A 9,546-nucleotide genomic window follows, 5' to 3' on the forward strand; every position below is an offset into this window, starting at 1 on the left:
CTCTAAGTATATATTACATGTGAGAGTCCATGTAACTGTTGAATTTTTTCTAAAAACATAAAATGGTGGGTAATTTTAGCAGATATCAGAATATATTTGACAAATAATTTTTCTTCTAATTCTTGTAAATTTTCTTTTTATTATTTTAATTTGTGTTAACAAGCTATTTTTATCCTTTGCATCTTCATGCTCAAAAGAAATAGCTGTTAAAATAAAATGATTCAGAAAGCCAGCATAGATAAGGGTAGTGAAGTATACTTCAGTAATTTTCATGTGAGGAAAAAAGAAGTCTTTGAAATAGTCATCACTTAAAAAGTTACCATAACATTTTAATGTAGTTTTTCATGAAAAACAAAACAAAATATTTTCCCTCTTTGCAACCAGAACATTTTCCTGCAGCTACATTAAGAATATTGGGGAAGCCATTAGTATTACCACATTCTGCTCACAGTTCCTCTGTATATTTTACATTACCCTCTCTGCCTATTCTCTGATTCCTTGGTTCAAAATGGAATGAGAGTGGTTGAAAACATGTAGAATAGGCAACTACTAATTTCATTTGCATATATTCCATATATGTATAACCCACCACAGATTTAAAACAACCCATAGGTTTACCATAATTATCATTTTGTAATATTTTGTATATATTTGTACAACTTATTCCATGTAAAATATCATTTATTGTCTACTAATTTAAGTCAACAAGAATTTCATTTTCAGCCAAATCCCATTCACTACCTTGTAAATATGTTTCCCTTAAATTGAATGGGTGGCTTATTCCACATCTTAGACACAATGAGTTTAACATAATGTCAACCAAATCATTTTAGGGCAAAGCTGTCTACACCCATCAAGATATGGTTTATCATTTTTTAATATTTGTAAACAACAGACATGATGGTGGAAGATAAAGTTCATTTATTATCTTAACAGTTTCTTTAGGTTTGGAGCTAAACCATAGTTTATTTTGTTTCTTCTAGGCTTAAGACTCACAGGCTTCAAAAAGAGTGTGGCTTTCTTTGGGCCGACCCAGAGAAAGACTCTATTTCCATCTCATGAGAATATTGAGTCTTTGAGCCCTTTGTCTTAGCTTTGTTCCTCAATTTTGTAACAACTATAATTTTGATAAGGCTTTAACTACTAGAATAACTTCAATAACAGATTAACTTCCTTTTTTGATTATATAATGTTTTCCATTCTTATCATAAAGTTTTTAAAAATATTTCTCAAGAAATTTATGATCTTGTGGACACATATTTCCATTTTCCTACTATAGTTTTGTACCTGAGCACATTGCTCATTTTCCTCATCTTGCTTTGATTGGATTTTCACACTAGAAGTTTCCTTAGTATCTCATGATTTTGTAATCTATCTCTTCCAGATGGAAACATAAGAGGTTTAATGGAAGTCCAACAAACCACTCTTATTCTAGGGAAAAGACTGATTTAGTGAAATTCTGTCTGTCTGTCTGTCTCTCTCTCTCTCTCTCTCTCTCTCTCTCTCTCTCTCTCTCTCTCTCTCTCTCTCTCTCTCACTCTCTCTCTCTGTGTGTGTGTGTGTGTGTTCCAGATATATCTGGGGCTTGAATTAAGGGCCTCGATGCTCCTGCTTAGCCTTTGCGTTCACAACTGGAGTTCTACAACTCAAGCCACACCTTCTACTTCTGGCTTTCTCTGGTAAACTGGGAAAGAATCTCTCAGATTTAAATATCTAGGCTGCCTTCAAACCTCTATTCTCAGAACTCAACCACCAAGGACCTAGGAGTTTAAGTGTGAGCAATTGGCCTCTAGCACATATATTGACTTTGTATTTCAAAATTGGATGGTCAACTGTTTTCAGAGCAGAAGCAATTGGAATATCATTGAATACATAACCTGTCCTTCAAAATCCTAGCAATAAATTTTCTAGACTATGCCCCTGCTAGGGAATATAAGTGTATTTGTGGGAAGGAGCAGTTATCTTATTCTCCAGAGAAGAGAGGAGGATCCTGAAGATGTCAGAGGAGAGAGCTTAAGCCTTGTGAACAAACCTTCTATTCGTATTCTTAGTGTTGCTTATTGATGGATAACTCTTTTCTGGCCTTCTGAGATAGAGATGCTTATTTCTGTTGCAAGTTACAGCTTTTAAATTGTGTTTTCTGGCATTATTTCTCACATTCTCCTATTTCTTGTAATGAGAACTAAAATAATCTGGGTAAGTACGAGGTCAATGGAACTAGACTGATAGCTATACATTAAATTAGCTACCTTTTATCTGATTTTAAAATAATTTCTCTTTTTTGTGGCTTGAACACAGGGCCCAGTCTCTGTCTCTGAGCTTTTTTGCCCAAGGCTAGATCTCTGCCATGTTGAGTCACAGTGCCACTTCTGAGTATCTGAATGGGAGATCAGATTCTCAACCAACTTTCCTGCCAAGGCTGGCTTTGAAACATGATCCTCAGATCTCAACCCCCTGAGTAGCTAAGATTACAGGTGTCAGCCACCTGTGCCTGGCTAATACTCTTACAAAATTTCCCCCAGTCAAAGGGATGGAAAAAATGATAATTTGATAAAAGTAAAGATAAACTGTATTTGTATGATAGCTCTATTATTAGATTACAGAGGCTTTATAACAAATCAATACAAACTGGATGACTTAAAGCAATACAGAGCCGGGGAGCTGGTGGCTTAAGCCTATAAAGCTATTCAAGTCTGAGATCTGACTAGGAAAATCCTTTATTTCTATCTCCAAAATAACAACCAAAAAGAAGGAAGTGGAGATTTGGTTCAAGTGCTTATGAGCCAACCTTGAGCAAAAAAGATAAGTGAAAGCTCCAGGTTCTGATATCAAGCCCAATATTGGTACAACAATGGACAAATTAAAAGGTTATTTAATGGAGACATATTCCAGAATCTATGTGTTGACTTAGATATATTCCCATTGAAGAAAAACTCTATTGGATGTCTTTCTTTTGCCTTCTGGTCAATGCTGGAATTCCTTAGCCATTTTTGGCTAAGAGCTTTTATCACAAACTTCTGCCTCCATCATCGATGATACTGTCTGCTCCTCTGATCATTTTTTTTCTTAATCATCAATCTCTTTTCCCAAATAAAATAGGGTGCATGGGTTCCCGAGGAATGCACACATTCTTGTAGGTGGGGACATCAGCACAATAAGATTAGAATTTTAAATCAATTTATACATTTTCTCCAATCGGATATCTTTTCAAAATAAATATCATGTAAATGTATACTCTTAAAATATGCTTGTTGTGTTATATTATGTGAACATAGCATATACAATTCTAACATTTAAAATTTAATTTTAAAAAAATGGCAAGAATGGACAAAGAAAATAGGCTTTTAAAAATCTGATTTTTTTCAGACTTGAATTTTTAGCCTTAATCAGAAAAGCAATGGGACAATGCCAAGACCTTGAGTTCAAACCCCAGGACTGACAGTAATCAAGCAAGCAAGCAAGCAAGCAAACAAGAAAAAGGAGGAAAGAAAGAAAGAAAGAAAGAAAGAAAGAAAGAAAGAAAGAAAGAAAGAAAGAAAGAAAGAAAGAAAGAAGAAAAGAAAGAAAGAAAAAATGGAAGGAAGGAAGAAAAAATGGAAGGAAGGAAGGAAGGAAGGAAGGAAGGAAGGAAGGAAGGAAGGAAGGGAGAGAAAGAAAGAAAGGAAAAGAAAGAATGAATGAATGAAAGAAAGACTATGAGCACATTTAATGCTTTGTATAACTTAAGCTTAAAGCTTCAGGATTAATCTTAATTTCAAACTTTAGCTATAAGATGCCTTTTACCTCTTCTAGATATATCAATATTTTCAAGTATTATGCACTTTTTTAATATTTTGCATGATAACATAGTTTTTTAATAAGATAAATGAATGTATACGTGACAAATTTAACACACTAATATTATCTGTAGCAGGCTAAGATTTGCTTATTCAAAAAACAATTACTGTTCTAATTAAATATATTACCATACTCTTCTTGCAGCAAAATCTATTTTCTTATAATACTGACATTTATATTGATGTCTGACTGTTGGCTTAATTACAGCTAACGTGCTAATAAAACATCCGCTCTGCATTGTCTTTTTTATATAAGTTGCCTTGTCCAAGTTTCTGGAGTTGGTCGATTCAACTAGTTAAAAGACTGCCTGCTTCCAGAGAGGTTGCTGAATGGATATTCTAAGTCATATTTTAAGAAATGCATCCTGAAATCCCCATAGATCTTTCTTTTATAATGACAAACTCAGCTTTACTTTGATGAAGTACATTAACTAGGAATTTATCCAAAAGCTATATAAACAAGCCAGATAAAACAGTAACAAATCAAATAAGAATTACATGTTCCTTTACATAGAAGTTTCTAATGTAGGCAGGTTGGAGACTGTACTGTAATTTCTAGGTTTCTCTTTTTCTGTGCTTGTCTCTGATCTCAGAGGGTTAGCTAAACTGATTATAGTTCACAAAGCATAATGGGAGCATGATCAAGCAAGAAAGGGTCTAATAAACTTCAGTATTTGCTAGCTAAAGAACTTTTTCTAGAAATTTTGCCCAGTAACTCCTTTTTTAATTGTATTGTATTGTAATAGTCCATTGCTAAGAAGGTCCTGTATGGGAGAGAGAAATAACAGCTCTTCAGAGATGCAGACATATGTAAGTCCCACATACCTGTGAATTCCTTACAGTATGACGACAAATTTTCCTTGCCCATGTGACAAAGTTTAAACATCTTGAAATGGGAAAGTTAACATGGACAACTGGGGTGAGCCTAGTCTACTATAAATCTTTAATAGTTGAGAATCCAACCCTGGTGGGTCAGAAAGAGATGTAACAATGAAACACAGGTGAGGTGGATGTGACATGTGAAGAAATTGGTGTGCATTTGTTATTTTTGAAGTTGGAGGGAAATAACCAGGAGGGAAGTAGTTCCAGCGATAAACAGAAGGAGATAAGAAATGAATCAAGGTCACTAGCACTTTGAGATGTGCAATGTATGCCAAATTTTTCACTATAGGATTATAAGGCAATGAGTTAGTGCTATTCAAAAAGACACTATTTTTGTGAGAAATAATTCTCCGAGAAATATATTTACGATGAATGATGAGCGATGGTATAGAACATAAGGGAATATAAGATAGGAAATGCTCTAATGTTGTCAATATCCCATCAATTTTCTCATCCCAACCTGAACTCTAAAAAAACCTATAAAATAGAGTTAGTTAATATCTCAGCCAACTTATGATATTACAATCCAAATAGTTAAAAATTTCATTTCAAGCTTGGCACTGATGGCTCATTCCTGTAATCCTAGCAACTCAGGAGGTTGTGATCAGTAGGTCGGGGTTCGAAGCCAGCCCAAGCAGGAAAATCTGTGAGACTCTTATCACCAATTAACCACCACCCAAAAATGGAAGTGGAACTGTGGCTTAAGTTGGTAAAGCACTATCTTTAAGAGAAAAAGCTCAAGAACAGTGCCTAGGCCCTGAATTCAAGCCCCATCATTGAGAAAAACAATAATAATCAATGAAAGTATTAATAGGCAAGGAAATAGTTCTGGATATTGCATGTCACATAGGAATAAGTACATCAACTCCAAAGGAACTTCAAAAGGTGAAGTTTGTGCCTGCAGAAAGGCTTGCTATGGACAGTAGCCAAATAAGAAAATATACTGGGTGGGTGGGTACTCCTTAATGCATTATTGTCCATCATTCTGATTAGTCAGAAGTTACATTCACAACCTTGTGCTATTGGCTGACTTGAAAAATGTTAAAAGTTTACCTGAGCAATCAACCAAACATTGAGCCAAAGTAGGAACTTATCAGAAAAATAATTCTTACTCATCTGGCTCTCTGTCACTTTGGTCAGGCAGACCTTCAGGTCCTAGAGAGAATAATTCCTCTGAAAGGATTTGGCTTAACTTAATCAGTTTCTTGCAAGATGGTGATGCTTACATTAAGCAGCCAATTTGATAGGAAAAATGCAAGGAAGGATGGAATAGAATAAACTATTCCACAAGAAGAGAGCAGCTACAATATCACGGCAGGTCACCTTTCAGGCATTGGTGCATATCACTAAAGTCATGCCAGTAACAATAGAAACTTCTCTACAACCTCCAAGAGTATGGAGAAATAATGGTCAATAGCCCATACTCATAACTGAGACCTTTAATTCATTATATCTGGCACTCTCTTATAAGCTCTTATCTCTTTGCCTATTTTAACCTACAGCTCTTGCTTATACCTCAGGTGGCCAAAGATGATTGGCTAAAGTGCAAAATTCCCATTTTCCTGTGGCTGCTTAGGCTGTGTAATACATTTTCTCTCCCTGCTTTTAGTAATTATCATCTCTTTATATATATGTGTGTGTGTGTGTGTGTGTGTGTGTGTGTGTGTGTGTGTGTGTGTGTGTGTGTGTGTGTGTATGTATGTATGTATGTATATGAGGGCAGGTGAATGGACTACAGGTACAGAATCCTTGAGTTTTGCCTAGAGCCTGACACTCCATTTTTAGAAGCCAGTGGTCTGTTAAGTTTAACAATACATCCTAAGAATGTTACTTAATATTCACAATGATGTTAGGTCAGAAACAGGGTTGAGAATAGGTGTCTATTAAAAGGGACAACAAGATAACCAAGTTAATTTTGGCTCTGATTGCATCAGCCCATTTTTCTACATTCAAGCTAAACAGTGGGTGGGATAATCATGACATATATGGAGACTTGAAAGAACTCAGTTGTAGATTACTGCATTGTCTATTGGGACTCCCAGATTTAAGCTCTTTTTTAAGCTTCTAACAATGGAATCATATAACATTGAAGCATCAGAGTTCGAGCCACTGATCTAATTGTAATATGGCTCATCTGTGTTTGAAACAGCTCATCAGTTCTCTAATTCCATTTTATCCCTCTCTGGCTTCATTCAGTCTCTTCAATTTTTTCCCCTTTTAAGTCTCTTCTTCAATATTTCCCTTAGATTTCAGAAATGGCTGGAGTGATAGATAAATGTCTTTATGACAAATAACTGTCAGCAACCATAAAGTCCACGGGGCAAATCTTCCCATGATGAGATTTCTCCTCAAGGGAGAGCAATAGCCCCAGGATGGAAACAGGTTTCATCCTCAGCAGAAACAATCATCTACTGGGGCACATATTACTCACCCATTCAATGCTCACATCAATACAGACTTCTAGATCCATCCTTAAAACTGAGACAATGGTCAGGCAGATCATAGCCTGACAACACAACATGTTCTCAAAACTAATAGCTCTACAAAGCGCTAATTTTTATTTTTGGTTACTCTTTTACAATAAAAGGTCAAAGTTATTACAGCCCTTCACAGATAGGCTTGGGATAACTGAACACTTTGATCAGTTATTTCTAATGTGACCACACTAATTAAAGCTCTTTTCTCAACCCTTTCCTCATTGTTTTTGTCTTTGAGACAAATAGTCTAGTCTAATCTGTGGAGCTGCCTGGATATAACACATTTGCTTTAGAGCTCTGGTGACATTTGTGAAAGTACCATTACATTAAATAGAAGCTTTGCATTGTATTAAACAGAAGCTCTAAAAAGCACTTACTTACTTAATTAATTTTCGTGCCAGTACTGATCCTTAAGCTCAGGACTTTGTACTGTGTCTAGCTTTTTTTAGGCAAAACTGAAACTCCACTATTTGAGCAACACTTTCAGCTTCTTTTCAATTCATTGGGGAAAAGAATCTCAAAGACTTTTTTAATTGGGCTGGCTTTGAACTACAGGGCTAATTTCTCAGTTTCTACAGTAGCTATGATTGTAGGGATAAACCACCAGTACCCATCACAGGAACAAATTTGTGTGTGTGTGTGTGTGTGTGTGTGTGTGTGTGTGTGTGTGTGTGTTGCTGAGACTTGAACTCAGGACCTGGGTGCTATCAGTGTTCAAGGCTAACTCTCTACCACTTATGCCACAGCTCCATTTCAGACTATTTGCTGTTTCATTGGGAATAGGAATCTCATAGATATTCCTACCTTGGCTGGGTTCTAGCCATGTTCCTCAGATCTCAGCCTCCTAAGTATCCAGAATTGCAGATATAAGCATAGTAGGTCTTAATTCTGTTACATCTTTAATATGTGTGCATGTGGAAATATACACACAGACAAACACAATCACACACACACACACACACACACACACACACACACACACACACACATACAACTTAAATTTCTTGGGAAAGGTGTATTTGGAAGTTGAGGATGACTCATTTCAGCTATCAGAGACTAAGATGGCCTATTCACATCAACAACCATTCATTATGTAAGTATATACTGAATAGAAATGTTTATATATGTGCACATATGTAACAACATTCTTATATACATATAGACACAAATGCAAGTCTGCAAAATGACAAGTATATAAATTCTACAAAATGGGCACATTTTCTGAATCTGTTTTGCTCACTTTTGATAGCAAAGAAAAAGCACATCAGCAATTAATCCATGCTTATCTTAAAATTGTACAGGAATTGGCTATTTATCTGAAATCGAAGAACAAGCTTTCAGATAGTACTATGAGACCTATACATTGAACAAGTCACTTCACAGTTCTTTGGTTGATGGATGGCACTAAGTAAAGCTGCCCCTTGGTGGGAGGTAATGTCCCACAGATCATAAATGTGGAAACAATTCTCAAGTGTTTATTGATTGTGCCTAAACAATAAAGTTAAATGCCCAGAAAATATTTTGATTTTATGGAACACAATATAACTAGAGGATAAATGTAATCCAATTCTGCTTACAGTCAGAGTGCTGAAATCACTAAGTCTCAGAGGCTTTGTTCATGCTCTTTCTGTGAGTATTCTAAAATCAGACTTCTGAATTTGATACAATTGTGCCTTTTTGTCTTGCATCTATACACTCTTCTAAGCCTGTGCTGTGTACAGCAAATCCCTCCAAAAGATGAAAAACCTAGAAAATAGAAAATGGTATATACATAAATGGAAGCATTTATGTTCCAAGTTTACAAGAGACCTCTATCTTTCCCAAACGTGTTCCACCGTCCAGAATGAGTCACATAGTCAAAATTAGATACAGCAATTGTTACAAATGCAGTCAAATTTTTAGTGAAGAGAAAGAGAAGTAAATTGGTTCCACAACTAACCAGCAATGGTACATTCTGTCAAATCAAGGACTCTGATATGTCTATATGTTATAGACTGATCCAGGATCATAGAAGTAATTCAAATAGAGGTAAATTTAACATGGTAACCTTTTAGGGACAATCTCCACAAATGATGCAAAAATATTAAAGAAAAATCCAAATGGAGTTGCTGTCCTGATTTCAGACACGCTTTTCTCATTGTTGGCATACAGAAAAGACATTGACTTTTGAGGGTTAATTTTATACCCTGCTACTTTGCCAAAGTTTTGAAAAAAAAAAGCTAGAAGTATGGCTCAAGGAGTATATATAGATATATAGCACTAGACTTGAATGCAAAAAGAAAAAAAAAAGCAATGAGGGATGAACTCCACATTCTCCACACAGATGGACCAGGCAAAGAATGCTGACTGAA

Source organism: Dipodomys merriami, unplaced genomic scaffold, assembly GCF_024711535.1.
Source record: "Dipodomys merriami isolate MVZ:Mamm:240054 unplaced genomic scaffold, mDipMer1.0.p SCAF_1565, whole genome shotgun sequence".
NCBI classification, from domain to species: domain Eukaryota; kingdom Metazoa; phylum Chordata; class Mammalia; order Rodentia; family Heteromyidae; genus Dipodomys; species Dipodomys merriami.